We start from the raw sequence: 7611 nt of genomic DNA, 5'->3' as shown, positions 1-7611 counted from the left end.
CTAGGAATCGACGATAGTGCCTTGCAACTTTTGGGGCTCTTTTACCTCTCTATCTATCTATATATCTATATATCTATCTATCTATATCTCAATGGCACCACGCCAAACATCGTCGCTCAAGCTGAAGCACCAAGCATAAGATTTTAATAACGGTTGACAACTATGTGCTCATTTGATCTACTAATTCGTTATGAAAAAGACTTACAAAGTCATCAACATAGTTCATATTTAAAGTGTTGATATAAATAGCATTGAGAAGAACTTTGTAACAGCACCCATATTTTCAGTAAGTGATCATGCTCCAACAATCACGGCGGTCTTGCCCCAGTCGAAACCATGGCGGTTTTGCCCCGACCGCCCAGCCACCTTTTGACGTGTTTGGACACTTGCATCCACCTCCTTGTACCCTTGCCCCTGCCTCCTACACAAGGAGACAAATTCGCAAGCCGGCTAGCAACAAAACACCACCATCATTAAATCAAGCTCTCATCAAGTGCTATGCTACGCATGCATGCCCACGCTAGCAGGCATGCATATTGTACACGGAGTATCTTGGTTGTTACCCCTACATAATGTATTATTCCCAACCAAGGAGTCCTAATTCTTTGAACAAAATATAACTGCATCTAAGTAGTACTGCTGCTGTTGCTGTTAGAGGTGGTTGGTACGTAGGTAGAGGGGTATAGACAATACACCGACTGAGAGCGAGAGAGGAATGTGAAAGGAAAAAAGGAACAATCAGGCTAGCAGCTCTAGCCACGGCCACTACATCAAAAACACCATGTATGGTCGATTTTTCTAGGTCGTTTTTTTTGTTCGCCTCTACACCCATAAAAACTACCGACCTAAAGACGCTTTTTATGACGTTTACAAAGCACCACAAGCTATTTCTTATCAACAACCTTCAAGAAAATTATTTTTCTATTTTGATTAACTAAGAGACGAGTTGTGAGACGTTTTAATGTGCGACTCTATTCTTAGAGGCGAATTATGAGACATATGTGTGGCGTTATTCTTAGCAACCAATTATGATAAATGTGCGACCCTAGAGAACATTCGTGAGAGGTTTTTATGTGCGATTTTTCTTATCTTAGACTTAAGAAAACATTAAATAATTTTATTTTCTAAAACTCAGATAGCTATTAAAACTAGTTGCACTAAACTTTGAATAAATGTGATTTCCTATTTCCTTCTCACCTTAACCATCTCCTCTCCATATATTCACCTATCATAAGTTGGATGATTTGTCATGACTTTCTTTGCACTTTGATGATTTGCCCCTGTTTTCATTGACACTATGTTTTTCCCACACTTTTGTCGAAACTTTGATGATTTGCCTGTTTTAACCCGTTTACACATTTTTCATATAATGCAATTGAATTGATTATTCAAATAGCACTTGAATCAAAGCCACCTAAATTAGTTGATATGAATCGATTCAAAAGAACTAGCTCTTGTTCGTTTCCTGCATTTCTTCCTTCGTCCCCAACCACAACAACTCGCTATACTGCTCTTGTCTCCTTGCTTGTCAGACGCCCAAGTTGTCATGTTGCGCTTCCTCATTCCGCAATGTGCAGAGCTTCCACGACACATAGAGGTAGCCGAGCAGTGCCTCCTTACCAACGATGGTCACCACGAGCACCAGGTGATTTGATTTACAACAATCTGTTTCAGTGTGTACTTGTTGATCCGTATGTTCATGACTTGGCTCAGTATGCTTTGGGAGTTCTTCACATCATAACGCTTATGCCACATGAAAAATCCTTTATTTACTTCACATAAATTCTTCTAGTAAAGTCACATCTCGATTTATGTTTTGCAATGTAAGGGGAATGGTTGCGGTAAACCATATTATACAATTTGAACCTAAGTACCGAGTACATGTTTGATAGTGTTGGTGGGCCAATTAGAAAGGCTGTCACTGTAGGCCAGTTGGACGATAAGCTTCTAGTTCAAGCACAATGATATGTCTTGGGACACTCTCATGATCTTGATGGTCTCCGTAGGTGTGCATGAGTACTATCTTATACAACTTTTGTTTTTCACAAGTTAGAAAAAATCATGATGTCATTTGTCTTATTATTATATAGAATTCGTGGATCAAGAGAAGAGGAAACGGAGCAACTAAATTTGACGGATGATGACAATAAGGATTTGATTAGTGCACGTTTTGCTGACTGGTTGGAACAAAAGGTATAATTCACCTTTAGTTGCGTCGGCCGGTAGACGGGTTTTTTGCCCCGATAGTTAGGGCTCGGGCGCCAGCCTGGAGGAGCCGAAGGCGTCGGTAGAGGCGATGTATACGGTGCGGCGGCCGAGGCGACGTGAAATAGTTGGGGAAAACGCGTCGCCTTACGTGCCTGGTTCTGTGCCTCGAGCTGCAAGATGGAGCAGACCTCCGTGAAGGAGGGGTAGGGGCGCATCATAGGAATGAAGGCGACCTGCTTCTCGAACTGCTCCCCAAGGACGACGAGGAGAGCATTGATGAGAGTTCGATCATCAACATGATCACCAAGCTCACGAAGTTCTTCGCCGATTGCCTTAATGCGTTGGCAATGGACGGTAACCGGAGAATCACCTTGGATGCTGGTGCGGAGCTCGATATGTAACGAGTTAACGCGCGCATCAGAGTTGTCCTGGAAGAGCTGCTGAAGAGAGGCCTGTAGTTCAGCGATGGTGGCATCGTCGTTGGATACGAGGTTGAAGAGCTCGATGGAGATTCGAGTATATATCCATTGGATGATGGTGAGATCATCCTTGATCCAATGAGGGTCGGTCAGCCGCGGGGGAGCGGCTGGATTGATGCGATGACGGAGACCACAGCGGTCGAGGTGGACATGGAAGAGATGGTGCCAATGGTAGAAGTTGTGGGCGACAAGATCTAGGGTTATCGGGATGAATGGTGAAACATCAGTGATTGTATCAGCGAGGGAGAGCTAAGGTGGTTGGGATGGAGCAGGTTTTTGGGAGGAGTTGAGGAAGAGATAGGAGCCGCGCCGGCGACACGGAACTCGGTGGTGGTGAAGAGCCGCCGCCGCGGCAACGAGGGAGGAGTTGGCGGCGAAGCCATGCCAAGGGCGGAAACCCAGGCGTTTGATACCATGATATTTGATAATAATTGTGTGTTAATTAATGCCTTAATTGTCTGTTTATATAAGTACATATTCTTGGAGTCCAAGTATAGAATAGATAAATTAGAATTCAAACTACCAAAACTGAACTGGCCGAATATACTCTAATAATCTATATGGTGAAAGACATCACAGATGCACTCAAGAGTGGCGTCGACGGAACCGTGCTTGAACCGACCTAGGCTGATACCATATAAACTTGGAGTCTCCCTCCGTCCCATAATATAAGGGGCAACACTAGTATCCCGCGCGCTCGCAGAATCCACACACACTTCCTCCCATCCATCCACCAAGCGACGCGTACGATGCGGGCCAGCCACATTGCCCTCTTTGCTTTTCTTCTTCAACCTTGCAGATCTGCAACGCCTCCCTTTTTTCTTTCCTATGATGGCGATTGTGCACCTCCTCTCTTCTCTCCCCCAACAAACAGCGCGGACGCACACTGGAGATACGTCGCTCGACGGTGGCGACCGACTATGAGGACTATGGACGAGGGCGATGACCGGCGACAAGGACAGGCAGCCGTGGGAAAGGGGGAGGGGTGGACGTCACCGGAGAAGCATGTGCGGCCGCCAATCGTAATTCACCACATCGAATGGCTGCGGGCCGACCGACCCAAATCGATCGACGCCTATCACTATCGCATTTTTGACATTACACTAGCTTTATAAAAAAACTAGCTTTATACTATCCCCCTAGAAAAACCTAGATTTATACTTTTTATTAATACTATTGTGGATATTAATTCACACGTTAATTACCCAATAATGTTGGATCCTTTTAGGAAAAGAACAAATAATACAAATATATCTGATAAGAAAACCTAAAATAATAGTTTTCCACATAAGTGGTTATTTGACGCTCCCAAACTATTTGCACTTATGACGTTTCCGGGTTGTTTTCACTAAATTTGTTTTTGGCGCGTACCGGTAGCGCAGAACACTTCCCGCGTATGTATTTCCTTTATCTCCATATATATAATATATCTCGCCGGATAATTTTCCTCGCTGCCACCTCCCCATTATCCAACCTCCTGAATCGAATCTACGCCAGCATCACCACCCCGCGCCGCCCATCCCCGCACTCGGCGCGGTGGCAGCCTAGTCCCTCAAGGGCAGCCCCTTGATCCGCCCGGCGCCGCTTGCTTCGCCCAAGACCACTTGCTCCGCCCGTCGCCGTTTTCCTCCATTGGCAAGCCTGCTACTTGGAGCGCCGTCAACGCCGTCGTCCTCACCATCACAAAGCAGTGCTCCTCCTTAACGTCGTCCTCAGCGTCAAAAAGCCACATCCATGCCGGTCTCATCCTTCACCCGAAGCTCCGGTCCATGTTTCGTTGGTACACTGCCCTACAAGCAGCTCTCGTCTCCATCCATCATCTTCAGCCTCCAGCATGTCAAGCAGGCGATCCTTGATTCCCATAGCCCCTACAGTTTTAACACCAAATCAACCAAGGTGGCTTCCTTCATTTATGCATCTCAAGTCTCGATCCTAGCAAAGCACTCCAAGTGTTTGATGAATTGTTTGCTTGCCTAGAATTAAATTCTGACATACTTTCTTGAAAATATGTAAGCAACTGTTTGTTCCAATCTAATTTTACAACTCGTGTTATATAGCCAGGCCATATATCCTCAAATTCCATTTACGCTAGAACATAAAGCATGATAGTATCTGGTTGTACATGCTGCATTGTACACTGTTATTTTGACGTACACTGTTACTTTGTTACAATTCCTAACTAAAATGAAAGAAAGATTTGTTATTGTATATCCATGTGTAGGCCATGTAACCTCAAATTCCATTTATGTTGGAACATAAAGCATGATAGTGTTTGGTTGTACAGGCTGCAATGTACACTGTTATTTTGACGTACACTGTTACTCTGTTACAATTCCTAACTAAAATGAAAGAAAGATTTGTTACTGTATATCCTGTATGCTACTCTGCTAAATAAAAAAAGACGGCCCTCTGTAGTTTTATATTGAATGTTCTGTCTTCATATGTGTCAATTCGCTGTTCTGTATCATTTAAAATTCACTCTTGTCGCTCATAAAACAATCAATCAAGCTGCTTGTAATAGCTAGCTATCTTTGTCCATTGGAATCCATCTAGCAATATGAGTCACATAATATAGTTGAAAAATCACCTAGCAATATGCATACTCCATTGAATGTTACGCACGTGATGTAATAGTTTGTTCGCTAATAAATATTCTTGTTTATTCTCATTTAGTGCTATGCAGGTGAGGTAATAGTGCCTATGTTTCATATAGGATTACTTACAACTGAACTGAACCTCAATTGTAGAAAGCACACATTGAGAAGTCTGATAGGTCAAATCAAGGAAGTGCAGAAATAACTGTACTGGACAATCAGATCACTATCGAGGAATTGCATCCTAGCTTTTGTGTGGGAACCAAAGAGGATTCCAATGGTTTATCTTTACTACACATGGTTGTTAAGGTGCACATGTGCATTATTTTTTGCCTCACTATCAAACATAGCCTATGTTTTATGTAGGTAAATGTAGTACTAAATTGAATCTCAACTGTAGAAGGCACAGATTAACAAGTTGGATAGGGCCAATTAAGGTTGTGTGGAATCAACCAAAGAGGGTCACACCAATTTTTCCTTACAACATGGACACATGGTTGCTAAGGTATGTCCATTGTGCATACATTTCTAATATGTTATCGCACAATGGCTATGTTTTGTATATGTGTACTTACAACCGAACTGAACATCAATTGTAGAAAGCACACATCTAAAAAAATGATAAGGTCAATCAAGGCTGTGAAGAATCAAATTTACTGGACAAGCAATTCAGGAACCATGAATTTCATCCTAGCAAATGCGTGAGAAAAAAAGAGGGTTGGACCAGTTTATCTTCACCACATGAACAAACAGTTGCTAAGGTGTGTGTCTGTGCGCGCATAAATTTCTTCCTTGTTATCAAACAATTTCTATGTTTTGTATAAGATCAAACTGAACTAAACCTAAATTGCAGAAAGCACATGATGGTCATACTGAAAGTATCAATGCGACCAAGTAAGGTGGTCCTCAACCAAGTGTACAGCTGAATCGCGTCACTAAGAAGGTATACATGTGTAATCATCCATTTCTGTAATAATATATATATATATATATATATATATATATATATATATATATATATCTGAATGACACTGGTTATAATAGTTAGTTGGTCTAATTCCATGTGCAATCGTCCATTTTTGCATTAACTGAAATCTTCCATGGTTTGTGATAATGAATGTTTCATTTCTTGAAAACATAGGATAAAGTGAAAGTCTTGTTGTTTTCGTTGAACCTAAGAAGCAAAAATAAATGTGTATCTGACGGAACTTTAGTGAGTAGAGATAAAACATATGTCATTGAAGGAAGCATGCTTGCAGATCAATATGTAGCAGTTTTTGTTGCCGCTGTTTCAAGACTTGGAGATGAGACACTGGTTAGACCTTATGACAAGTTCCAAACAGTAAGAGATTCTATTGGTCATGTTATTGCATCGCCTCTATCACACGTAAGTACACTTCCATACAATGACTTCTTATGCTCCAATGTACATACTTCAGGTTTATTATTTATGAAGAATCTCCGTGTTTTTACGTGAAAAAAACAATCCCAACCACTCCTATACAGCCTCAAAACAAGCCACCAAACACTGGTACATCTCTTACAATTTCATCAAAGTACATTTCTTCTCACACTACTCTTAAAGCTTACATGCTAACATTTTCTCTGTTATCTTTTTTTTTTCATGGTAGCCCACGCTTAGAAAAGGAGTGCATTGCAAGAGCGACACGCAACTGCAGAAGAATTAGTTTTTAAATGGACAAATATTGTGTATTATATAAAGGATTTCTAGCTTCATGGAAAATTTGGTTATGGTTGTATGATATTTTCATAATTATTTATATCTTTCGTATGAATATCTGATTTCATAAAGTTCTGAACTCAAGGTGTTTGTTCCTACTAATTGAAATTGTGCGAATGAGATGCTTGTGAATACAATTGGTGATATGGGAGGATCCCTTTATATAGTATTTGTTGCCTAAGAATGTGGCTTGTGATAGGAGTGGATGCCTTTAGCTATAACAATATTTGTTATTCATTCTGCAGAAGCGTGTGTTATGATAAAGTAACTCAGTTTGAAATGATGAAATACAAATTCAAAATAAATCAAATAATTTTCAAAATTAAATATATGTAGTTACAAAGAAGCTTGTGTATATTTTGAGACAAAAATATCGTCTCTACATAGCGTGTATAAGAATGGGTTAGGGCCCATGATGAATGTAACGACTATGAGTAGAGACGTGATAAGCGCATCTAATAGAACGACTCTACATATCTAGATACACTTTTAAACGTCACAATACAGCGTCTCATACCTAGATATATTTTTCACGTTCCAATATAGCGTCTCATATCGAGGGACGCTTTTGGATGTCCCAATATAGCGT

At 41.2% G+C, this 7611-nt stretch overlaps 1 long non-coding RNA gene across 3 annotated transcripts; it reads left to right on the top strand.

Moving 5' to 3' along the window:
* The first annotated feature begins 4149 nt into the window (after positions 1 to 4149).
* Positions 4150 to 7118, top strand: LOC123446328. 3 transcript variants are annotated; one of them, XR_006631311.1, is made up of 8 exons: positions 4150 to 4583; positions 5361 to 5590; positions 5682 to 5786; positions 5881 to 6042; positions 6135 to 6224; positions 6541 to 6623; positions 6721 to 6812; positions 6913 to 7058. It is a non-coding gene; the product is annotated as an uncharacterized LOC123446328 (long non-coding RNA). The 3 variants fall into 3 exon arrangements; XR_006631312.1 differs by having other exon boundaries at positions 5435 to 5590; positions 6913 to 7057; XR_006631310.1 differs by having other exon boundaries at positions 4150 to 5590; positions 6913 to 7118.
* The last annotated feature ends 493 nt before the right edge of the window (positions 7119 to 7611 follow it).

This window comes from Hordeum vulgare, chromosome 4H, assembly GCF_904849725.1.
Source record: "Hordeum vulgare subsp. vulgare chromosome 4H, MorexV3_pseudomolecules_assembly, whole genome shotgun sequence".
Taxonomy (NCBI): domain Eukaryota; kingdom Viridiplantae; phylum Streptophyta; class Magnoliopsida; order Poales; family Poaceae; genus Hordeum; species Hordeum vulgare.
This window is presented reverse-complemented; position numbering and strand designations above follow the sequence as displayed.